Raw genomic sequence first — 26,411 nt, forward strand, 5'->3', positions numbered from 1 at the left:
ATGAAAGAACTAATGAGGGAGAGGATGACAGTCAAAAGCAAAAGTGCGACAATGAAGAGAACTAAAGGCGAAAAGGATTGTATAAAAAAAGAGGAGGAGGGGGTCGTGACAAAGCCAACAAATCCACTCTCATTCGCGGTCACTGATGTAAGGGGCCAAGGGCTGGTATACAGTGTTGCCAAAGGGAAATTTTAGAAATCCGCTAGATTGATCTCAATGGTGGTAAAAATCCACCATACTGAGGGAAATTTAGGAAAAAAAAAAATGCTGGACAGGACTTTAAAAGAGCGCCAGATAATCTACCAGAAAATATTACAATTTTTACCAGCTAGATTGCTTTTAAAATCTCTGAATTTAACGGGAAAAATGCTACATTGCTAACACTGCTGGCATGAGTCGTGACGACGAGTAGAAACGTGCCAGATATCGTTTTTTTATTTAATAATTGTTCTTGATCTAAATAAAAATACACAGTAAACTTAAGTAATATTATTGCAAGATTAGTTTTTTTTACACCATAAATAATGTTTGCAGGGCAGGCAAAGACTGTTTCAGTCTCCTAACTCCCAATCAAGTGAACGTAACAGATCCAGGGAGTTTTGTCCAAAACTTAAAGAATGCGAGACATCACCTGTTTGGGCGATCGTACACTGTCGTAGAAACAAACCAGGAAGAGGCTGCCAGAGATCAAGCATCGTGAAAAGCCGCCATTACGTGACCAAGGCCGACGCATTCAAGCATGTTGGAGCCTACATAAATCATAAGAACAAGCGTGCCAAAGATCGAACAGCGTGGAGACCCGCCATTAGGTGACCAAGGCCGAGGGTATGACGAAGCCACCCACCTGAAAGGCTGTCGGGCGTGAAGATCCAGGTGGAGGCTTGGCTGGAGTGATTCCTGAGATGGAGAGGCAAGATTAAGGCTCGTGGTGGTTAACGAAGCTCCCTAACACGTCTTCCTAACCGCTAACTACCTCTTCTTACACTTTTCCGTATTATATAATCGGTGGTTAAGGAAACTCCCGAACACCTCTTCTTTAATTAATTATTTTTTGATATAGCTAACGTTCTGTACGCCACTTACGCCGAGTATGGCGACAGTAGAATTATTTAAATGATAGCAGACGGCAAGGTGTAATAAGCAAAATAAATCGCTTAGGAAGAGGTGTTAAGGAGCTTCCTTAACCAAAGAGGATACAGACAAAGGTAATATTCTATGGCCTGGTTTGAGCTCACCTGGTATAATCATTTTATTATAACTTGGCCCAAAATCAGCATTTTTCCGTCTTGGAACAGTAGACCACCAAAAGAATACGATGCTAGTCACGAAGAAGCGCAATGCAAACAAGGCAGGGTTTTATTACCGTCCTTTTCTGCCACTGAGTTTCGTGTAATAAGCTTCAGAATGACGAAAATCTGGGCCAAGTAAATGCAAAAAAGAGTACAATTGTAAAATCATGCTTCGAAGTTATGGTGGTTGTAAGTTATGGTAGTTATAAGTTATCGTGATTGTCAGTTATGAAAGTTGTAAGTTATGGTGGTTGTAAGTTATGGTGTTATAAGTTAGGGTGGTTGTAAGTTAGGGTGGTTGTAAGTCAGGGTGGTTGTAAGTTAGGGTGGTTGTAAGTTAGGGTGGTTGTAAGTTAGGGTGGTTGTAAGTTAGGGTGGTTGTAAGTTAGGGTGGTTGTAACTTATGGCGGTTGTAAGTTATGGTGGTTGTAAGTTATGGTGGTTGTAAGTATGGTGGTTGTAAGTTAGGGTGGTTGCAGTATCTATGGCCCATATTCTCATCGGCTAAGGAAGCTCCCTAACACCTCTTCCTTAGTGACGTATTTTTGGATATGGTTGGTTTTGTATCCTTTCACAAGTTTTTTTGTGCAGAGTATGGCGATACTGGAAGGGTTTATGTAATACGGAAGAGGATAGCAAGGGCTAATAAACAAAATAAAATGCTTTGGAAAAGGTGTTAGGGAGTTTCCTAAACCGACGGGAGTGCGGGCCTGTGAGTTGTGAAGTCTAGGTGTTGTAAAAGTTATTGTGAATCCTAAGTTTAGTGTGTTCAAAGATAGGCGCTTGGAATTCTCAGTGGTTGTACGATGTGGTGCCTGTAGAGGTAACGGTTGTGTGGTCAGGTGCCTGCATAGTTTAGTGACTGTGTGGTCAGGTGCATGTAAGGTTCAGCAGTTGTGCAAACAGGCGCTTTTAAAGCTTAGCGATTGTGTGGTCAGGTGCTTTTAAAGTGTAGCCGTTGTGCGGTTAGATTGTAGAATATAATGGTAGTGAGGTCTGGTGCTTGTAATGTTTAGCGGTTGAGTGGTCAGGTGGTAGTAATTTTTAGAGGTTGTGAGGTGAGGTGCCTGCAAGCTTCGTATTGATTATTTTCCTATATAAACCTTTACCTGTTCATTATGGTGCAATACAAGCACTCTGCCGAAATGTTAGGTGTCGGAGAGCGACATAGATTAGAGCATGAATTGTTTATTTTCTCTAACTCTCTGAAAATGGATAATGTGTAGCCCGAAACATTAGAGGAAATAAAGAATTCAACCTCTGTGTCTCTCTTCCACCCAACATGTCCACATTAAGATGATCTATTTTGACAAATGGTTATGTTGGATGAGAAAGAGACAAAGAGTAGGGTTAGAATTCTTTATTTTCTCTAACGTTTCGTGCTACACAGAACCAATCTTCAACGCAAAACACTAGACGAAATAATGAAACCAAGCTCTAACCTGTGTCCCTCTCTTGCCCAACATTCCTGCTTGGGGCAATGAATCATCTACCAGCAATCTACTTATCCCAATTACCTCATCAAGATCCAAACACAGACTGAAAAATCTACCCAACCACAGCAGTCTTTAACCCGCCCAGTCCTAACCGATTTTCCACCACTGACTCCACCCAGTCCAGGCCAATTTTGGAAAAAAAAAAAAAAATTGGCTCAAACCTCCACTTTTGGTGAGAAACATCGAAAATTCATAGAGAAATCGCTCACCTGAGGTTTAAAATACTCGATACAGGTAGCAGTACTCCTTACCTTACTGGGTTTTATCAGGCTGGCTCCAAAGAAAACGAGTTCTATGGGAGGGTAACTATTCCACACCAATCATAAACGGTATTTATTTATTTGGTATGAGAGTATATTGGTTTTCAAACAGTAATATAGGCAATATAAGCATTGTTTCACTCACTAACACATCAACATACCTGACCTTTCTTGGCGACATTACCTGATCATCATTTCTGATTGTTTCTTCCTCTAATGCTACGTAAACTTTGTCCTCCACATTGTCATCAACTGGGGAATCACACTGGCCCTGAATGTCTTTAATGGCCAGGTCACTGGTAACAGGTGAACATGCAGGGTAAGGCATTGTCCCTGCCTGGCATCTTGTAGAGGAAGGTGTCCCGTGTATATGTATAAAAAATCACTAACGAAAATTGAAAACTGTGCAAATTATGAACCTTGCAATTGCGAGATGCACCGGTACGTTGACAGGTCTAGCTGTGACAAAACGTTGCAACGTATCCATACATTGACGGGACCCCTCGGGTTAACATCACTATGCATCACATTATGGATAAGGAAATGCTTATATCCTTAACTTCATCTGTTCTCACCATCAATAATCTGTCCTCCGCTCCCGTCCTCCTTATTCTGGGCTGCTTCTGATGGCTTGCTGCATGGGAGGGCAATTAAATCCATTCTTGCTTCAAGCTTCTGCAAAATAAATGTTGACAGTTTTTAGATGATGAACGGATATGAAAAATTAAAGTGGGTTTTCTTTACCTAACAGAACTGGTCCACAAATACTTGAACACTAAGACTGGTATTGTCGTCGGTTAAGGAAGCTCCTTAACACCTTTTCCTAAGTGATCTATTTTGTCCATTTCATCTTACTGTCCTCTTTTGTGTTAAATAAATCCTTGCAATCTCAGCATACTGTGCAAAAATAACTTACAAAAGGATGTTAACCAGTTAAATCCTAAAATAAATCACTAAGGAAGAGGTGTTATGGTGCTTACTTAATCGACAAGAATACGATCCTTGGGCTTTTGTTATCAGTTAAGAAGGCTCACTAATACCGCCTCCTAAGTGATTTATTTTGCTAATTATTTCTTACTCTCCCGTGTCATTTAAGTAATTCCATTATCGCCATTTCCTGCATAAATAACATACAAATTTATTTTTACCAGGCACATCCAAAAATAAATCGCCAGGGAAGAGGCACTAGGAAATTTCCTCAATAAACCAGAGTACAGACTTAGGAAGCTGACAGGGATCGAGTTGGTTAGATGAATTATGTAGGGAGGGGCAAGGGTTTAGGGCCCTTTTTTTAATTTGAGGGTCCAGGGATTTCAATTAAAGAATTAGTTTAAGACCCGTATTCACGTTGGCTAAGGAAGCTCCCTAACACTTATTCTTTATCGATTTACTCTTGGATATGGCTGGTTAATATAGTTCTGTACGTTATCAGTGAAAAGTATGGCAATATTGCAAAGATTTATGTAGCACAGAAGAGGAGAATAAGATGCAATAAGCAAAATAAATCACTTACTGTAGGAAGAGGTGTTTGGGAGCTTCATGAAGCAATGAGAATACAAACCATTGAATAACCGTACTAATGTCTTATTACAATATTGAGATGCCCAGAATAATTCGCAGTAGGTAAAAAATCAGGGCAAAATTAATGAGAAACAACTGCAGTACACATATTCCTTATTAATATTTGGAGGGACGTTTCGATCTGGTGGGTTTAGGTATAGAGTCTTCACAACCAACCTTCACATCTATGCGGCTCTTCTGAGTTGGGTGAAATTGTCTGGTAGAGAGCAGCAGCAGCAGCAGCAGGAGCAGTAGTAGTAGTAGCGGAGCAGCAGCAGCAGCAGCAGCAGCAGTAGTAGTAGCGCAGCAGCAGCAGCAGCAGCAGTAGTAATAGTAGCAGCAGCAGCAGCAGCAACAGCAGCAGCGGCAGTAGTAGTAGCAGCAGCAGCAGCAGAAACAGCAGTAGCAGTATCAGCAGCAGCAGCAGCAGTAATAGTAGCAGCAGCAGCAGCAGTAGCAGCAGCAGCAGCACCAGCAGTAGTAGTAGCAGCAGCAGCAGCAGCAGCAGCGGCAGTAGTAGTAGTAGCAGCAGCAGCAGTAGCAGTAGCAGCAGCAGCAGCAGCAGCAGCAGTAGCAGTAGCAGCAGCAGCAGCAGTAGTAGCAGCAGCAGCAGCAGCAGTGGCAGTAGTAGTAGCAGCAGCAGCAGCAGCAGCAGCAGCAGCAGCAGCAGTAGTAGTAATAGTAGTAGTAGTAGTAGTAGTGGTAGAAGAAGTGATGAAGATGAAGTAGTAGTAGTAGTAGTGGTAGTAGTAGCATACAGTGCATTTACCTATGGTGTAAAGCACAAGTGGACCTTCGTGATGAGGTCCATACCAGACATCGAGTTGCTGCTACAACCACTGGAGGATGCAATCAGGGATTCATTCCTCCCATCTCTAACCAATGGCCACATCCTTACACCAGAAGAGAGGGACCTTCTAGCACTACCACCCAGGATGGGAGGCCTTGGCATTATAAATCCAGTAGCCGTGGCAAGCTATGAACACAGAAATTCACTCAGGCTCACCGAATCCTTGTCACAGAAGATCTGCGCCCAGGTTGAGACGAGTGAAATCGACCACCAAAGGCAGAAAGACATAAAGACACAGATAAGCAAGGAGCGTGAAGCAAGACAAAAAGACCAACTGCAGCACATAATCGAACATCTAACACCAGGCCAGTGCAGAAGAGTTGAAATTGCACAGGAGGTTGGGGCATCGAACTGGCTCACAACCCTGCCTCTCAAGGCAAAGGGCTTCCACTTCAACAAACAAGAATTTATTGATGCCATTGCCTTGAGATATGGGTGGCCAATTGAGAACCTACCTCAACACTGTGCTTGTGGCACTGCCTTTGATGCAAACCATGCAATGGTATGCAAGAAGGGAGGCTTTGTTTGCATCCGACACGATGAAGTACGCGACCTCACTGCCAAAATGCTGCAGGAAATATGCCATGATGTCACGATTGAGCCAGCTCTGCTACCCCTGGACGGCGAGCACTTCACCCACAGAACAGCAAACACATCAAATGATGCAAGAGTGGATGTCAGTGCTCGAGGTTTCTGGACACGTGGGCAGAGGGCGTTCTTCGACATCAGGATATTCGATCCCATGGCAGCATGTCACCGAGAGCTCTCTCTCGAAGCTGCACACAAGAGGAATGAGCAAGAAAAAAATAGAAATTATCAAGAAAGGATCCAACATGTGGACCACGGTCGATTCACTCCCCTTGTGTTCATGACATCAGGTGGGATGGGTCCAGAGGCAGTGAGATTCTATTCGAGACTGGCAGAGGTTCTTTCTGAGAAGAAACGTCAACCACAGAGTTCTGTTATGGCCTGGATGAGATGTCGACTCTCATTCTCCCTCGTGAGGTCTGCTCTGCTATGTCTCAGGGGCACAAGATCATCAGCCCTCAGGCCTGTCTCCCTGGCGGGTATGGATTACGAAGCTACAGTGGTCGAGAGTCGCATAGACCAGCGACTCCAATAGTTTAATGTCTTTATTTACACTGTAATATCAATAAATAAAAAAATAAAATAATAAGAGTAATAGTAGATGGTTGGTAACCACAGCCGTTGGCGTGCTTGGGGCCAACGGATTGTAATATGAGGTATGTGTTAACCTTCACATTACAACTTCAAATGGTGAACTGTATTAGGAAGGTTGGTTTTGATCTTCACAATATAATTCCCCAATGGATGGAGGTGAAAATTAAAAAAAAAAAAAGTAGTAGTAGTAATAGCAGTAGTAGTAGCATTAGTAGTAAAAGCAAAGATGAAGTGGTGGTAGTAGTAGTTGTAGTAGTAGTAGTAGCAGTAATGGAAGAAGAAGTGACGAAGATGAAGTAGTAGTAGTAATAGTAGTAGTAGATGCGAAGATGAAGTGGTAGTAGTAGTAGTAGTGGACGCGAAGATGAAGTGGTAGTAGTAGTAGTAGTAGAAGTGAAGAAGATGAAGTGGTAGTAGTAGTAGTAGTAGTAGTAGTAGTAGTAGTAGTAGTAGTAGTAGTGGAAGTAGTAGTAGTAGTAGTAGCAGTAGAAGCGAAGAAGTTGAAGTAGTAGTAGTGGAAATAGTAGTAGCAGTAGAAGTGAAGAAGAAGAAGAAGTAGTAGTAGTAGTAGTAGTAGTAGTAGATGCGAAGATGAAGTGGTAGTAGTAGTAGTAGTGGATGCGAAGATGAAGTGGTAGTAGTAGTAGTAGTAGAAGTGAAGAAGATGAAGTGGTAGTAGTAGTAGTAGTAGTAGTAGTAGTAGTGGAAGTAGTAGTAGTAGTAGTAGTAGCAGTAGAAGCGAAGAAGTTGAAGTAGTAGTAGTGGAAATTGTAGTAGCAGTAGAAGCGAAGAAGAAGAAGTAGTAGTAGTAGTGAAAAAAAGTAGTAATAGTAGTGAAAAAAGTAATAGTAGTAGTAGTGAAAAAAGTAGTAGTAGTAGTAGTAGTAGTAGTAGTAGTAGCAGCAGCAGCAGCAGCAGTAGTAGTAGTAGTTGTAGTGGTAGTAGTAGTAATAGTAGTAGTAGTAGTAGTAGTAGTAGTAGTAGTAGCAGTAGCAGCAGCAGCAGCAGCAGCAGCAGCAGCAGTAGTAGTCAATCAATCAATCAATCAATCAGCTTTATTTCATATCTATTGATACATAATGGTAATCAGTAGCAGTAGCAGCATCAGCATGGCATCAACAGCAGCAGAGGTACATATATATATATATATATATATATATATATATATATATATATATATATATATATATATATATATATATATACAAAAAATCTGTACATATGGACATCACATAATAAGTGGTGTACTGTACAATTATATATCTATAAAAAAATCATATTAAAAGACCTGAGGGCATCACGGTGCGCATACACATTATTAACATATTAGAAAAAAAAAGCATCAATAAAATATATTTAAAAAAAAAAGGTAAAAAATAAAAACTACCATCAGTGCAATTAAAAAGAAGTCCAAAGTGAAATATAAAACTGGCATCAATAACCAATACAGAAGGTCCAAATAAAATATGAAAAATAGCATCAATTAAAAATAAAAAAGGTCCAAATAAAATACATTATCTAGCATGAATTAAAAGTAAAATGATCACAATAAAATATCAAAGGTAGCAGCTTTAAAAAAATAAAAAGGTCAAAAAATAAAATTATAATAAAATAGTCCAAATAAAATATAAAAGCTGGGAACCAAGAAAAAGTAAAGAGGTCAAAATAAAATCTAAAAAGCTAGCATCAATAAAAAATATAAAAGAAATAGCACTGGCTCACCTTAAGATTACTACATGGTTTGGTCTGTGCTCATGGTTCTGCAGCCAAGATATTCGTGATCGAATTATATCCATGGCATGACAGGTAATGTCCACTCTGTAGTGTAACTTGAAATTATTAATAACATATTTACAAAAGAAACCCATTTTTAAGTATGGTAGGTTCAAGTTAATGATAGCACTATTAGATTGCATCAATCTTTTGTAATAGCGGCACTGTGTGAGGGCCACATGGTGCCTCAGTAACAGCTGGTTACAGGAGGCAGCCACATCATGGTTGCTGGCATAGGCTGGCATTCCAGTCATTCGTTTTAAAGCTTTACTGTAAGCCCCCTCAAATGCTTGAAATGTACATGATCTTCGTGTATCCTTATGGTTTAAAAGAGGCAGACCATAGTCTGGCTTACAGTACGAGTTAAAAAGGAATAAGAACGTATTAATATCTATACCACTAAAATTTCTAAAAATGCAATTAAAACTTGAATAAAACTTATTAAGCCTTTCCATTACATCTTTGTCATCTTTAAGGTCATGCCTAATTATGTGTCCCAGATAGTCATATTCATATACAGTCTCTAATTCATCGCTGTTTAAAGTTAAATGAGTTATATAATTTTGCTTGATCTTTGAGCCTAAGAGCATGCATTTTGTTTTATCTTTGTTAATTTTAAGTTTTATATCACTTATCATTGATGAAAATTTGGTATACAAATTATTCATGGTTGCAATGGAATTCGCACAGAGCACAATATCATCGGCATAAGCTAGAATATTGATTCTGCTCATACCAATCATGCACCCTTGGCTCATGCTTGTAATTTCAGATAAAACATTGTCTATATACAGTTTAAGTAAAAGGGAGATAGAACACCACCCTGTCTAACCCCGTGTTCCACGTAACAAGGTACACCATGCGCCCCCTTCCATTTAATACTAGCTATCTGGTTCCTTAAATAGTGCATAAGTATGTACACAACATCTATTGGAATGTTCAGCCTTAATATTTTCTTCCCCAAAACGAAATGGTTAACTAAATCAAATGCCTTAGAGAGGTCAATAAAGGTTATAATGCCATTATCACTCTTGCTACTATACTTATTATCTCTTTAAGCAAGAAACAAGCGTCTGTCGTAGACATACCTCGCTGGAAGCCAAACTTTCTTGAACATGGAAAAACTTTTTCTTTTAAAACATCCAGTATTATCATCTCAAATATTTTTAATATACAAGATGACTGTATTACAGGTCTATAATTATTACAGTCTGTTAAATTACCCTTACTATTCTTAACTACTGGAGTTACTATACCTTTTAAAAGTGGCTGTGGTAAGTAACAATGAGTAAAACAAGCATTAAAAAACCGAGACAAATAAATTAAAAATTCATCTGAGACATTCCGTAAAAACAAGGAGTGGACCCCGTCATGGCCCACCCCGGGGTTCAGACGTGCTATGATCCTCCTCAGCGACACTACCGACACTCGAATAAACATTTTTCGTCCATTTTCCCATTTCTGTTTAAAGTTATTCATGAAATCAAATTTTGCTTCAGTATCATCATGTTGTGCTGCTAAAAATTTCTTATGAAATAGTAGTAGTAGTAGTAGTAGTAGTAGTAGTAGCAGCAGCAGTAGCAGCAGCAGCAGAAGTAGTAGTAGTACTAGTAGTAGTAGTAGTAGTGTGACATCTTTATAACCCGGCTACAGCTATTATATATATGCATCTTGATTTTTCTGAGAAATCTTTGACTGCGATGGAAATAGCTAAACCTATTGCTAAGCCTTCGAAGTCTATATTCATTTGACGTTACTGGGTTTCCATCAGCTTGTACACTAACCCCCATGTTCATGGCAGTATGCTCCATAGTACCCTTTCCTGAGCAATATATTTTGCTTATTACACCTCTTCCTTAGCTTCCTTAACTTTGCATGTAACTAAGGCCTGTATCTACTTAACACATCTTCTTAAGCGACTTACTTTGCTCATTACACCTCTTTTTCGACGATTTCGCATGCATGTAACCAAGGCTTGTATTCTAGTCTCTTAACCCGCCCCATCCCGACGTTTTCTGGGCAGTGGTACGCCCCAGTCCCGACATTTTTGGACCTTTGTTTTTTTGGCTCAAACATCCGCTTTTGGTGAGAAACATCGAAAATTCATAGAGAAATCGCTCACCTGAGGTTTAAAATACTCGATCTAGGTACGAGTACCTCCTTACTTGACTGGGTTTTCTTACAGGCTGGCACCAAAGAAAACGAGTTCTATGGGAGGGTAACTATTTTATCCACTCATAAACAGTATTTATTTATTTACTTGGTACGAATTTATATGTAGTACAAGAGTATATTGGTTTTCAAGCAGTAATATAGGCATTATAAGCATTGTTTCACTCACTAACTCATCACCATTCATGACCTTTTTTTCCCACATTACCTGATCATCATTTCTGACTGTTTCTTCCTCTAATGCTATGTAAACTTTGTCCTCCACATTGTCATCGATTGGGGAATCACTCTGGCCCTGAATGTCTTTATTGGCCAGGTCACTGGTAACAGGTGAATTGCCGAGACAATGGAGTGCAGGGGGGGGGAGAGGTTATGCGGTGTAAGGCATTGTCCCTGCTTGGCATCTTGTAGAGGAATAGAGGAAGGCGTCCCGTGTATACGTGCCAAAAATCACTCGCGAAATCACTCACGAAAATTGAAAATTGTGCAAATTAGGGACCTTGCAATGTTGCCGCATTAATTCACGTCTCCGGGATATGAGTGCACATCATGTGAGGACGTGAATTCATGTCTACGGGACGCGGCGAGTTAAGGAAGTTCCCTAACACTTTTTCCTAAGTGATTTAGTTTGTGTATTACAACTTACTGTCTTCTTCTCTGTTACATTAATCCTTCCCAATATCGATATACTGTGCATAAATACCAAACAAAACGATATTAACCAGCCAATTCTAAAACTAGATTCCTAAGGAAGCTCCCTAACAACTCTTTCCTTAGCAATTATTAATTTTTTGGATACGACTGACTAATGCCAATTCCTGCCATCACTAAATAGGAAAAAAGTGCCTATCTTCTCCAGATAATTTAATTTGAGAGCTCAAAGTTGGTCAACTTCTCCATCTCTTTGAATGACCTCTTTGTCAGCAAAACAACAGGAATAATACCAGCATCAGTTTTACTCAAGGCTATAAGGATGAGAAGCAGTGAAATAGAGAAATAAAAAAGGCAAACAAATGGTGTGGATGTATCATCTACGTCTTGGGACTGAATGTTATTCTTTTATTCTTTAGTTATCGATGGGCTTTATTCATTATTCATTTCATATATCGTGATGGAATTCGAAGAAATATACTTATTTAGGACATATGCAACGATGTTTTAACCCGCCCCGTCCCGGAGACGTGAATTCACGTCCTCACATGATGTGCACTCATATCCCGGAGACGTAAATTAACACGGCAACATTGCAAGGTCCCTAATTTGCACAATTTTCAATTTTCGCGAATGATTTTGGGCACGTATACACAGGACACCTTCTTCTACAAGATGCCGGGCAGGGACAATGCCTTACCCAGCATGACCTCCTCCCCCCCCCTGCATGCCATTGTCTCAGCAATTCACCTGTTATCAGTGACCTGGCCAGTAAAGCCATGTCATGCCACAGTACAAAATTCATGGCCAGAGTGATTCCCCAATCGATGACAATGTGGAGGACAAATATTAGAGGAAGAAACAGTCAGAAATGATGATCAGGTAATGTGGCAAAAAAAGGTCAGGAATGGTGATGAGTTAGTGAGTGAAACAATGCTTATAATGCCTATATTACCGTTTGAAAACCAATATACTCTCGTACTACATATAAATTCGTACCAAATAAATAAATAAATACTGTTTATGAGTGGTGTAGAATAGTTATCCTCCCATAGAACTCGTTTTCTTTGCAGCCAGCCTGATAGTAAACCCTGTAAGGTAAGGAGGTACTCCTACCTGGATCGAGTATTTTAAACCTCAAGTGAGCGATTTCTCTATGAATTTTCGATGTTCCTCACTAAAAGCGGATGTTTGAGCCAAAAATAAAAAGGTCCAAAAATGTCGGGACTGGGGCGTACCACTGCCCAGAAAACGTCGGGATGGGGCAGGTTAATGTGAAATGATAGAGCAACATTGTTGAAGATTGTACTTTTCAACCATAAACAATAACAAGTGCTCCTCTCGCCATCTGATTCAAGTGAACGTGTGCTGTCTCCTCTCTCGCCAGCTGATCCACTGAACGCATTTCTCTCTGCCTAAAATGATTTTTTCTTGCAAAGACACACCATCCTTTCATGTCATCGTCTTTTTTTTCAGGTAGAAGAAGTACAGTCAGCATCTGCACACGTATATACAGGCATTATGTCAGGATGGAGCTTCCTGGAGAAGGCTTGGTGACTGGCACATTGTTTTTGTTCTTTGGAGGTTTCACCACGTCACGTTTCGGGTAACTCACATTCATCTTCAAGCGATGTTGGTATTAATGATTACATTTTTCGATATGTAATATGTTGTACACTCTTTTCAGCATTTAGCACATGGCTAATTAATAGTTTATAAGGCTAAATAATAATGGCTTCACACCATTGGTGCACCAAGATATCTATAAATATGTGATGAGTAGGGTCAGACCAGACTCGCAGTAATGGGTGTTAGTGTTTATTTTACTCGATTGATCTCAGTAAAACATATCTATAAAATTACTATAGTATGTGAAGGATGATTTCGTCGAGAAATAACTTAAGGTGCATCCGTAACCATGATGGAAGGGATTTTAGAACTCATGTGTCTATTTCGATTCCACAGGGTAGACCAACTTGTGGTACTGAAGCAGCTGGCGATCACCGGCAACTACGATTTGGTGACGGTAGGAATTAGTATGTTTTTTATGCTAATATGTTGGTACCGGAATTATTCAAATGACACAAGAGTTGACAGTAAGGAGTAATAACCGATATAAATCACTTAGGAAGAGGTGTTAGGGAGCTTAATTAATGAGAATACCAGGTTAATGGTCGATCTCTTGGTAGTTAAGGAAGCTCCCTAACACCTTTTCTTTAGAGATTTATTTTTGGTTACGGCTGGCTAGTATCGTTTTGTACGTTATGCAGCGTATGGTGATATCAGAATGATGTAAGTAACATAGATCAGGACGGTAAGGCTAGCAAATAAATTGCTGTGGAAGAGGAGTTAGGGAGCTTGCTTAACCGACGAGAATACGAGCCTTATGGTCGTATTTTGTTCAGATAACGAGACTCCTTAGCACCTCCTCCTTAGAGGTTTATTTTGGGGTATTGCTGGTTAATATCCTTTTTCTTACGTTATTTAGGGAGCGTATGGAGATACTGTAAGTATTTATATGACAGAATAGGAACATAAGGTGTAATGAACAAAAAGAAAATAATAATAACTTAGGATAGGTGTCAGGGAGCTTCCTAGCCGACGAGAATACGGGCCTTAGTTACATGCAAGTTAAATCTCAAAGGAAGAGGTGTTAAGATACCTGCAAAGCCAGAAAGTTAATTAGTTAGTGTTATCTTTGACCCAAATTTTTGTCCTTTTGCAGCATATTATAGCTAACTGGCAGAAAAAGACAACGCTGCGGCACTACATCCCTTCCATAGCACTTCTTTGTGACTAGCATCCTCTTCTGCTGTTAATCTTGTGTTACAACCCAGAATTCAAGATGGAGAGATGGCAATTTGAGGCCAGGTTAGAGTGAAGGAAGTATGGTTATTATATGAACAAAAGAATATACACATGATCGCTTTGCCCACCTGGTCATCATAAGGCGGTTTGGTGTTGGAGACCCTTTGTATGATGCCCTCACCCACCACCTCAGAGGACATCGATAGTATTTCCATGCTGGGAGTGAAAAAGAATTGTGCATGTGTGTGTGTGTGTGTGTGTGTGTGTGTGTGTGTGTGTGTGTGCGCGTGTGTGTGCGTGAGTGTGTGTGTGAGGAAGAGACTGTGCTCTATCCCGTGTTAGTGTGAATGAGCTGCCACGCCTCTTCACTTAGCTCTGCCATAACAGCAGCTGTCTGGTACATGGGTCGGTTGGTTGGTGGGTGGGTTTGGAAGGAGGGGCCGATAGGGTCAGTTGTCGAAGGGGAGGGTGGGGGTGAGTATGAACAGAGTGGATGGGCAAAAAGGATGGGCAGAGTGGGTGGGTGGACCTGTGGGGTGGGCAGAGTGGGTGCATGAACTGGGTGGGGTGGACGAATGAGGAGTGGCAAAGTAGAACGAGTGGGCAAAGTGGAAAGAGTGTGGTATGGTGGGTTGGCAGGGATGAGTGAGCGGTTGGTTGGGGTGTGTTGAGTGGATGGGTGTGAAGCGTTGGGTGGGTTAGTTTACGTGGGTGCAGTGGTTGGAGTGGGTGTGCCTTTTGAGTAGGTGAGTTGGGGTTTTGGGTGGTTAGGTGGATGTATGTCTTTCCAGAGGACATGATGTGTGAGTAGGGATATGGGTGAATGACCTTGTGGGTTGGTGGATGGGTGTATGGGAGAAAACAGGTCCACTGGGAAACAGGTATATGGAGTAAATAGGTTCATGGCTGAAATGGGTCCATTTGGGAAAGTACGTCTATGGGGAAATGGGCCAAAGTTGGTTCATAGGATTCGTGTTGGATGTCGGTCCATATGATAAAATAGGTCTATGTGGAGATTAAGGGGTCTGCATGGCGAAAAATTAGGTCCATGCTGGAACAGTAGGTCAAAGAAGAAGAAAAGATCTATGGGGAACTTAGGTCGTTCGAGGGGAAATAGGACCGTTTCGTTTTGACTTATTTATAAGGGTTCCAACACTTTTGCATACCTTGGTCTTGGTTCCTTAATGGTAGCTCTTCACGCTACTCAATCTCTGGCAGCCTCAGTTTAGTCCCTCTTCCCTGAGGTTACACTTCATGACCTTGTTTCTTTTCTTTTTCTTTTTTTTCTCTCTGCCTCCCGCTACTCTACCCTCAGCGTTGACATCTCTCACCCTCCACACCAACCGCCATCCTCCATCATCTTCACATGCCCAAACCATCTCAGTTACTCCTTCTTATCAGTATTATATTTAAGGTTAGTCCTTCCTCTCAATCCTTCATTCGCAATCCTAATCCTCCCATGACTGTCCTCCATCTATTGTTATAACCTCTGTACGTTTGAGCCTACGAGTAACCTCTTCCTGAGCCCAAGTCACGCTATCACACAGCATTATGTTCCTAACACATGCTGCAAACAAGAACCCTTAAGCACTAAGGGGCAGTCCTCTCAGTGTCAGGAGGGGCAACAGGTCCACGTAGAGAAAACTAGGTCCATGGTGGAAAATAGTTCAAAGTGGGGAAATAGATGAATAGGGAAACATTGGTCGATAGAGACTAAGAGCATGGGGTAAATAACCAGCCATAGCATTATTTCTCATATTCCTTGTCTTGGTGAACAAAGATAAATGTAAAAGTTTAGGAGTTATTATTATTTTTTTTTTGGGGGGGGGGCATTTGCCCAATAATATAGTCCACGATTTTTATATCGGTTGATCATATATGTTATATCAATGAAACTATTGTAATTTTCTGGCCCTCTTCTACTCTTCTCTCTATACCCAAATTCTTCTCCCCCACACCACACCACAGCACACCGCACAACAAAGTAGACCAAGACACACCACACTACACCACACCTCATGACACCACACAACACCATACCTCACCACACCACAGAACAAAGCAGACCAAAACACACCATCACCACACCTCACCACACCACACTACACAAATCTTTCAACTCCTCTTATCCCTCTGCACTCCTCTGTTGTCGGTGATTCGACCATCCATGCCTCGAAACCCCAGGACTCGTATTCTCGTCGGTTAAGGAAGATCCCTAACACCTTTTCTTTAGCCATTTATGTTTGGATATGGTTGGTTAACATCCTCTTGAACGTTAGTTGTGCACAGTAGTGCGATGTTGGAAAGATTTAACCCACTGCATCCCGTCAAAGTAGATACACATTGCAATGTTTTGTCATGCTCAGTCCCGACAACGTGTTTACATGTTTTGCAGTTGTGAGGTCCATCACTTGCACATTTTTCAAGTTTTGCGGGTGATTTTGGTAGGCATATGTGGATGACCTTCTACCCACTGCCAGTCGGCGACACTGCCTGGCCCCGCGTGACCCCACCCCCACACGCCATTTTCTTGGCAACTCACCTGTTAACAGTGACCTGGCCAGTAAAAACATGTCACGCCACGGTCTCTCCTCTGACGATGAAATTCAAGGCGAAAGTAATTCCCGATGTGGATGACAGTGATTGCGTGGTGCCAGAGGATGAAACGAGCAGAAGTGATGAGGAGTTAACATCGCCAAGGAGTGTGCAGTAAGTATGTTGGTGTGTTTGGTGAGTGAAACAACACTTACATCGCCTATATGATCGTGTGAAAAACAATATACTCTTGTACTACATATAAATTCTTATCAAATAATATCTGCCTATTCTGAGTGGTTTGGAATAGTTACCTTCCCATAGAAAACGTCTTCTCCTGAGTGGGGCTCCAAAGAAGATGGTACCAGATGAAAGGAGGGTCACCTGTACAAGGCACTTCTAAGCTCAGGTGAACACTTTCTGAATTTTCGATGATTCTCATAGAAAGCAAAGGTTTTAACTAAAAAAAAAAAACTTTCCGAAAATCTGCCGGGATTGGAGGGGGATCACTGGTGAAAAATCTGCAGGGATGCGGCGGTAACACAGAAGACGGTGGCAATGAATAAAAAGCAAAATAGATCGTTTAGGAAAAGGTGTTAGAGAGCTTCCTTAACCGACGTGAATACGGGCTTATCTCTAATCTTTCTAGTTCGAAAAATCTCTCCAATGATGAGGAAAAATGTCTGGAGGAAGATTTAGAGAAAATACACGCACTGAATTGGAGAAATTACTTAAGGTTTCATCTACCGTTGATGTCTGTATAATCGATTCATGTCAGTCTACTCAATCTGTGCTTAGCAATCAAATCAACGTAATCCAAACAGCCTAGTCAGTCAACTCAGTTTAATCAATCTAAACTTATCAGTAAGTTCCAGTCAACCTAATATCATCAATCTAAGGAAAATAGTCTTTCTAATCAATTGAATGTCAATCAATCAAATCTAACCTCACCTAACCTAACCTCATCTAATTTAACACTACCTCACCTCACCTAACCTAACCCAGCCTAACCTCACTCACCCAACCTAACCCAACCTAACTTCCTTACCTAATCAAGTGTAACCTAATCCAATCTAGTAATTTTATTAAAGGACTTGAGGATATTATCTACCTTCAACAGCTTTGAACATATCTCCTTATCTGTCAGGACTCTAAATATCATAACAGCTGGTAGCATAGATGTGTGTGAAGAATGATGAAGGGTAGTGGTGAATAGTGGGGATATTAAAGATGCATTGAGAGAGCATTATTGCTGGTTGTTGAATGAGGAGTTTGACTGGGACAAGGAAAGTTTGGAGCCAGCAGATCCAGTGTTTGGCCCTTGGCCTTTGACGCTGCTACTGAGTGGGGCAATGGGCAGGATGCAGGTGGGGAAGGCAGCAGGTGTGTCTGGGTTGACTGCCGAAATGTTGAAGGCCTCAGGAGATACTGGAGTGAGGTTAGTCACTGACCTGATAAATATGATTATACTGTATATGACTGTGTTGTCCCAGATGACTGGTTGAAGAGTGTAATTATAAATGTGTACAAACGGAAGGGTCATGCCCTGGAATGAGGAAATTATAGAGGTATAAAGCTTTAGATCAGATAATGAAGGTAATGGAGAGAGTTCTAGAAGGTACGATTAGACAAAGAATGAATATTAATGAGATGCAGTTTGAGTTTAAGCCAGGCAGGGGGGCCACTGATGTCATATTCATTGTTCGACAGCTTCAGGAAAAATATATTGGGAAGAAAAGGGATCTGTATTTTCTTTTTGTTGATTTGGAAAAGGCCTTTGACAGAGTCCCTAGAGAGGTGATGAAGTGGGCAATGAGAAAGCTTGGCTTGGAGGAGTGGCTGGTTAGGGTGGTTATGGCCTTGTACTGTATGTGGGTGCTCGCACCCAGGTAAGAGTCAATGGAGATTTGAGTGATGAGTTTTCCGTGAATGTTGGTGTGCATCAGGGGTCAGTTTTGAGTCCCATGTTGTTTATCATGGTACTTGAAGCCCTCTCACGTGACTTCAGAAACGGACTCCCGTGGGACATGTTGTATGCTAATGATTTGGTGTTGATTGCAGAGAATGCAAGGGAAGCAGAGGAAAGATTTAAGAAGTGGAGAGATGGTATGGGGCACAAGGGCTTAAGAGTAAATGCAGATAAAACAAAAGTGATGATAACTAGGGTTGGTTGTGGTACTGTCAAAGACGAGGGAGATTGGCCACGTGCAGTCTGCCACAAGGGCGTCGGAAGTAATTTCATCTTGTGCAGTGTTTGTGATAAATGGGTACACAAGAGATGTAGTGGTATCAGAAGTAGACTGCGAGATAATGCTGATTTTATGTGTGCAGAATGTCGGGGAGAGCAGGTGGAGAAGGCGTGAAAGGATTGAACTTGCTGGTGCGTCTCTTGAATGTATGGAAGAGTTTTGCTATTTGGGAGACATGTTATGTGCTGGAGGTGGGGCTGGAGCTAGCTCTGTGGCTAGGGTAAAAAACGGTTGCAAGACGTTCAGGGAGCTGTTGCCTCTCCTGACACTGAGAGGACTCTCCCTACATGGTCAGGGGTCTTTGTATGCAGCATGTGTTAGGAGTTTGATGCTGTATGGTAGTGAGGCCTGGGCAGTAAAGGAAGAGGATATTCGCAGGCGCAGACGTACAGAACTGATAATGATTAGGTGGATGTGCAGTGCGTCCCTGCATACAAGGCCTGAGGGTGCTGGGTGTACAATGGATGAGTTGAGAGGTAGGTTGAGACTGGAGTGTATTGGTGTTGTGATGAGGGGAGGTAGATTGAGATGGTTTGGGCATGTGGAGGGGATGAGGATGATAACTGGGTGCAGAAGGTGGGAAGTGTTAATATTGGGGGTGGCATTGCAAGGGGTAGACCGAGAATGACGTGGAACATGGTCGTTAAGTGTGACCTTAAGGTTAAGGGACTGAACAGGGAGGCTGCAATAGATCGTTCAGCATGGACAGCAGCCATTAGGTGACCAAGGCCGATGCATGCAAGCATTTGGAGCCTTCAAAAATGAACGAAAGAACGAATAAAGGTTAAATCAAAGTCGTGGCTAGGGCCTGCAGGAACATCGTTTGCAAATTCCCGCTAAGGAATGCTACATTCAGCACCTCATGACGCTTGGCCAGAAAGCCACCACACACTCACACACACACACACACACACAGGCTTCTAGAACATTTCGATGACAGTGTAGCCCACGTGATGGAAATTCTTATATAATGGAAGGAAAGAGGAGGAGAGGTCAGAAGGAATTAGGAGGTTGGAGAAGAGAGAGCGAGAAGGGGGGGCTAGCGAGAAAGACTGCGAGACGGTAGCTAGCACAATCGCTCTTGTGTAATATACGCAGTGCTCATCTTGAGCTTTCCCTGTTTAAGACAATAAAACTACAATCAAACCCCAGTATTCATCTTTATCTTCTGTCATCGTCTACAAGTGATTTGAGTTTGTTTCCTCACATATTTACTCACTTATTACCTACAGCTCGGCTATGATTTCTATATAATTAGTTACAAGAATGATATATTATTTTGATGGCGCGAACGTACGAACCAGCGCCTACGAGTATACAGGCCAACAAGCCAACAAATCAACAAATCATCGAACCATAGAATCTACAAGTCTACATTATGAAGAAACTACAATTCTACGATCAAGTAACCACAAGCGAGTACAGTATACAGTAAGAAGAACGAGGTTCGAGTGAGGAAAAACAAGCTCTACGATTAACTACAAGTAAGAAGTCTACGAGCCATCTCTCTAATATTCCACACGCACCTGCAAGTAGCGACAGTCTTCAGCCAACAACAAGAAAAACACAAGAGGAAAGGACAGAGAATAAATTGATAAAGAAAAACAAAACAAGCAAACGAAGAGCGAGAGAATACACACAACTACAACAACCAACACCTGACCCCACCCTTCTCTCCAACCACCCTCCGTCTCCCTCACCACGCTGATTCAGGACTGAGCGTGGTCAGACGACGGCATCAAATACCAGAGCCCTCACTTGCCCCTCATCTTACTCATCGTTACTCATTTACTCACTACAGCTGCCAGAGTGAGAAGTCGCTGTGCTAGTGTTTTGCTGAGAAGCTGACGACACTACAACACGTCAATCAGCTCGTGTCTGATAACACCACTCACCACCACTATCACCATTCCCACCACTGTATAAATTAGTGAGTTACGTAGTTACTTCATCGGGCATCTGGTAGCGCTTATGACTGGAATGTCACTCAGCCATATTCCAGAACTTCTGCCTATCAGAATTCTTTCATTCCCCGAACTGCATCTCTCTGGAACTCGCTTCCCCAGAGTTGTTTCCCTCCAAATTTCAACCCACAGCTCTTCAAGTGTAACTGTTACAGACATTTTATGAACAGAGGACACCAGTAATCTGGTGTATGGATTATTTTTTTTATTCGTTTGTTTTTCCTTCCTCTGTTCTGTTATTTAAAAAAAATACAAAGCACAGTGATAGACAAACTCTGCACAACCATATAAAACGTGCTTTATAGTTATAAGTTACATACATTTACCTGCTTCAGTTATCTTCATTAATCAATCGCTAAATACTTGCACCAGCAACAATTTTATACTGCATATATTCACTAATTTATTATAGAATGCATTTATTCCCAACGAATGTTACCATTTATACATACATAAAATACGTGTTTCATACGTAGAACTAAGCAACAATTCATCTGCAAATTGATAAATAAAAATACCATCACATTAATCTAGTGGGCAGTTAAAAGAACAGTAATAAAAAATTATTAATTAATACTACCTAGTGGAACCAGAAAAATTAAATTACAAGGAAAACCAGGAAAAAAGAAAAATGGCCAACACGAATGACGTTAGCAAGAATGAACAACATCCTCCACACAATCGTAAAGACAAAAATTTCCACACAATGTTGACACGTACAGTCGCCTTCACTTCTAAGTACTACACCGACTTGTGGCGTTTTGGTAGATGTGGCACCACTGTGTTTGTTTACATCGTCGTATAAAGACGCGAATGAGTTGGAGAAACCCCGGCATAGTGGTCAGGTACTGATAGCTACATTGCTATGATTTGTGTAGTGGTTATATTATATAAAACATGTAATGTAATTGAACGTGTGCCTGTAATTCGAGGTTAATTTAAGGTGATGGTGTTGGGATCAATCAGGGAGTTGGATGCTTCGTTGTGGATGTTCAGGGTGCTGTTGGTCCGAAGCAGGCCTTGCTTTACCGAATGAGACGCGGGCCAAAATAAGACTTGCCTAGCGCAACATACAATGGATGATGAACATATTCATCCTATCTATCTATCTGTCTACCTACCAGTCTATATATCTATATATATCTACATTATATCTATATCTATATATCTATATATCTGTTTATATATCTATATATCTATATAACTACAGTCTCTCTCTCTCTCTCTCTCTCTCTCTCTCTCTCTCTCTCTCTCTGGAGCCTCTGTGGTACAGTGGTACAGTGTACGTTTCGCACGCTGGTGAGCGAGGGTTCGCCTCCCGCCAGAGTTGTAAAAACTTTGGGAAGCGTTCACCAAGCCACTTGCTACTTTGGCGGACACAAGCGGTGCTGTGGTTGAACCAGTGTCGCATACTAGTATGCTTGCACCCAATCAACTTAATGCGGGCCGATTATACTTTGTTCACAGACTACACACACATCCAAAGCCACAACAACACAACAGTCACACTCACAAGCACTTCTCACCATACACAGAGTCCCTACCAGACAGCCTAAGCCTCTAGGTAGAGATACATTGGCTGTATTGTCTCTGCTTTGGTAGGGATAGGCCGGTCCTGCAGTGGACTTCAACGGCTGATGATGATGATATACTCTGTGTGTGTGTGTGTATATATATATATATATATATATATATATATATATATATATATATATATATATATATATATATATATATATATATATATATATATATATATATATATATATATATATACATATATATATATATATATATATATATATATATATATATATATATATATATATATATATATATATACTGTATCTATGATTATAAATATATGGAAATTATGATGCAGGAACAATGCCCAGAATGCTGCAATTTAGGTAAGACAAGGAAGTGAAGTCGCTAATGAAACTGTTCCACATTGGGAAAAAGTATAATGGTGTTCTTAAGAGAGAAGAAAGAAGATCGTGATAATGTGGGATACCTTTTACCTGGTCGTGGTGTAGTGGAGTGCTGCCTGACTCTCATCTAAGAGTCCCGGGTTCGATTCCCGGAATGGTGGTAATATATTGGAGGATCTTAAGAGAGCATTGCCTTATCGGCCTAGTCCTTTTGGGCTAGTGTTAAATTCATAATATCTGAAAAACCTTCGCCACACAAAGCCTGTCTCCCAGCCAGAAAAAGCCTGTCTCCCAGCCACACAAAGCCCGTCTCCCAGTATTCTTCCATCTCTTCGTTCTCCTTCTCTCTGTTGCTCCCTCCACCTGTGATTCTTATATCCATTTCACCAGTCCTGCTATCCATGAATTTCACATTATCAGACCTCTTCAGCACTCCTTGATCAGCTCTTACAGTATCTACCAGACTACGCTTCCCTTCATGTATCTCACTTTCATCTCTAACCCATTCTACCACCATACTGCGTTATTGTGGCCAGAGAATTCGGTTCCAGCAAGCCATTTATACTAAGTATGCTATGTCATGAATCAAGCTATAAAACTATAATCAGGTATTTGTACACACTCAAGTTCAGTACAAAGTTCAGTTAACAGACTTGGATAGAATATTACATTATAACACCAGGCAACTAAAACCAAAGGCATTTTCGTGTGTAGTGGTAAGCAACATCAGAAATGGTTGACAGATCGATAACTGTGAGATTATCACTAACCAATGGCGTACCTGAGGGGAGGCGGGAGGGGGCTGTTTGAAACTGTCCCCAGGGCCCCCAATTGAGGGGGGGCTCCAAAAGTCTTGAAAATTTATAAGCTTTTTTATTAATATTAAAAATATGTACATTTAACATCCCGACAAAAGCCAGCCAGGAGACAGGGCGTGTGTGCTGGGCAATCCCGAGGCCCTGTCTTCCCTCTTACTATTTTTTATTCAGCCCATACCCCACTGACCGGACTAATGTATGGCCCGCCCTGCACTATAGGTGCAGGGAATCTGTAAACGAACGAACGATCATCCCGACAGTTCTGGCTGAGATATTAAATAAGTTTTGAGAATAAGGGGGGCTAAGTTCTTTGCGGGGCCCCCCCTCGACCTAGCTCCCCGGGCCCCCAAATCTCTAGGTACGCCCCTGTCACTACATTAATAAAATGGTCATGTATTTAGCCAGAATAGCCATACCCGTAGGTTTTGCCACCCGCTAGAGAAAGAAGTTTGTCATTAAGAGTTGAATCCCACTCCAATAAGATACCCACTGTATTCATATTTCACGGCCAAGGTATACGGAATAAGCCTACTTTTGTCTACAGTATATATATATATATATATATATATATATATATAATCGCGTACGCATCGAAGGCCATGTAGCACGGCATGGGCCCTAACTCCCAACCTTATGGACGGCGAGTCAGCGCTCTACTGACTGAGCTACTAGGCTCACATTAACAGCATTACCTGACTCTCTCAACATACAGTACTAGGAGCATTTGGTAATCCGCAACAATATGAAAAAGGAAAATTGAGACTGTAGATCATAAACAATTAATTGATGTGCTTAGTAACGGGTCCATCCTCCTTCTTGCACAATAACATCACGGAGTCTATCAGGCATGACAGAGACGACACTTCTCACAATGTGCAGCTTTCCCAGCAGAGATTCCTATTCTTGCCGTATATGTTCCATCAACTGCTCAGCTGTCCTCTTTCTTTCTGGCTCCCATGTGTTGACCATATTCTCCCAGATACTATCAATTGGGTTGCAGTCGCAACCCTTGGTAGGCCAGTCAAAGAGCTGAAGATTATCCTGTTTAGCAAACCACTCCTGGACTGCACGTGCCATGTGAAATGGGCACCGATCATGGACGACTATGGTGAGACCTGGTGGGAAGGGATGTCGCTCCTGCAGGAAAGGTAGGAAAAATTCCCTAAGTATTTCCGAATACTTCTGGGCTGTGAACCGTCCCTCTACTCTCGTAATATTTCCCACAACATGGATAGATATCCAGCTCCATACATTGCACACTTTGTGTCCACTTCTGGTCTTGTAGGTGTTTGGGCACTCGATTATGGCTAAAATAAAAGAGTATTACATTATAGGAGTTAGTTTTGGTTCTGGCTTCCTCCTTTAGTTGAAAGCTACCCTACTTTGTTTGGAAAATCCTTAACCCGTCACGTCCCGACCACTTTCGCACCTCCGACACCTTCCAGTCCCGACCATTTTTGGATTTTTTTTTGGGGGGGGCTAAAACCTCCGCTTTTGGTGAGAAACATCGAAAATTCATAGAGAAATCGCTCACCTGAGGTTTAAAATACTCGATACAGGTAGGAGTACCTCCTTACCTTACAGGGTTTTCTATCAGGCTGGCTGCAAAGAAAACGACTTCTATGGGAGGATAACTATTCCACACCACTCATAAACGGTATTTATTTATTTATTTGGTACGAATTTGTATGTAGTACGAGAGTATATTGGTTTTCAAACAGTAATATAGGCATTATAAGCATTGTTTCACTCACTAACTCATCAGCATTCCTGACCTTCTTTTGCCACATTACTTGATCATCATTTCAGACTGTTTCTTCCTCTAATGGTATGTAAACTTTGTCCTCCACATTGTCATCGATTGGGGAATCACTCTGGCCCTGAATGTCTTTATTGGCCAGGTCACTGGTAACATGTGAATTGCCAAGACAATGGCATGCGGGGGGGGGGGAGGTTATGCGGTGTAAGGCATTGTCCCTGCTTGGCATCTTGTAGAGGAATAGAGGAAGGTGTCCCGTGTATACGTACAAAAAATCACACGCGAAAATTGAAAATTGTGCAAATTAGGGACCTTGCAATTGCAAAACAGACGGGACTGGCAAATGCAAAATGTTGCAATGTACCCATACGTCGACGGGACGTCTTGGGTTAAATATATATAAAAAAAAATTCTGTAGTTATAGGAGGAATAACAGTTATCTACTCTAGTGAATAGGTGGAAGTAGTGTTTCTTATATTTTCTTGCATAACTTCACCTTACAGACTATGGGTGGTATATGCTATACCACATGTTACAGACTCATTTATCCTTCCCAGATGTTCTGGGTAACCGATTCATTGGTCAACAAAATAATCGTTTCTGTTAAGTAACAGATAAGTATATTAATATGAAGTGATTTTTTAATTTGACAAACCATTCGCATTGTTGCTGATGTGATTTTGTGAGCCTGTTTCACAGTAAATCACGGAGTTCGTTGGCCTAATCCTGTGATTTATGATATTATGGTGTATGTGTTACAGTAATACAGCCTTTTTTTTTTTTTTTTTTTTTTTTAGCTGGCGCAAGTTTCGGCGATCGACATACCCACCACTCTTCCTAGGAAAGAAATACAGATTCGCTTGATCCTTTTACATACCCACTCCAAAGATTTTCACCCTCTCGTGAAGATTGCGGAAATATAAGATCAGTCTAAAAAGAAAATTATGAAGGCTAAATTATAAGAAAACAGTGTGAACTTATAAGTGTTTAAACCCAGCAAGAGATCTCTCATCATTTGTCTGCAGGCACCTGTGTAACCATGCCGACTCCTTACTTATCCACTGCAAAGTTATCATTTTATTGTAATTTTGATTACATTGCGTGAAAATTCAGC

General features: G+C 41.2%; 1 pseudogene; it reads right to left on the reverse strand.

Annotated features, from left to right (window-relative positions):
- The window catches only part of LOC145412774 (uncharacterized), a 57,240-nt pseudogene extending 42,999 nt beyond the window's left edge, over positions 1–14,241 (reverse strand).
- Positions 14,242–26,411: the final 12,170 nt, after the last annotated feature.

The sequence above is a fragment of the Coenobita brevimanus genome, chromosome 12 (genome assembly GCF_032717465.1).
Source record: "Coenobita brevimanus isolate Jiangsu-jjx chromosome 12, ASM3271746v2, whole genome shotgun sequence".
NCBI lineage: Eukaryota > Metazoa > Arthropoda > Malacostraca > Decapoda > Coenobitidae > Coenobita > Coenobita brevimanus.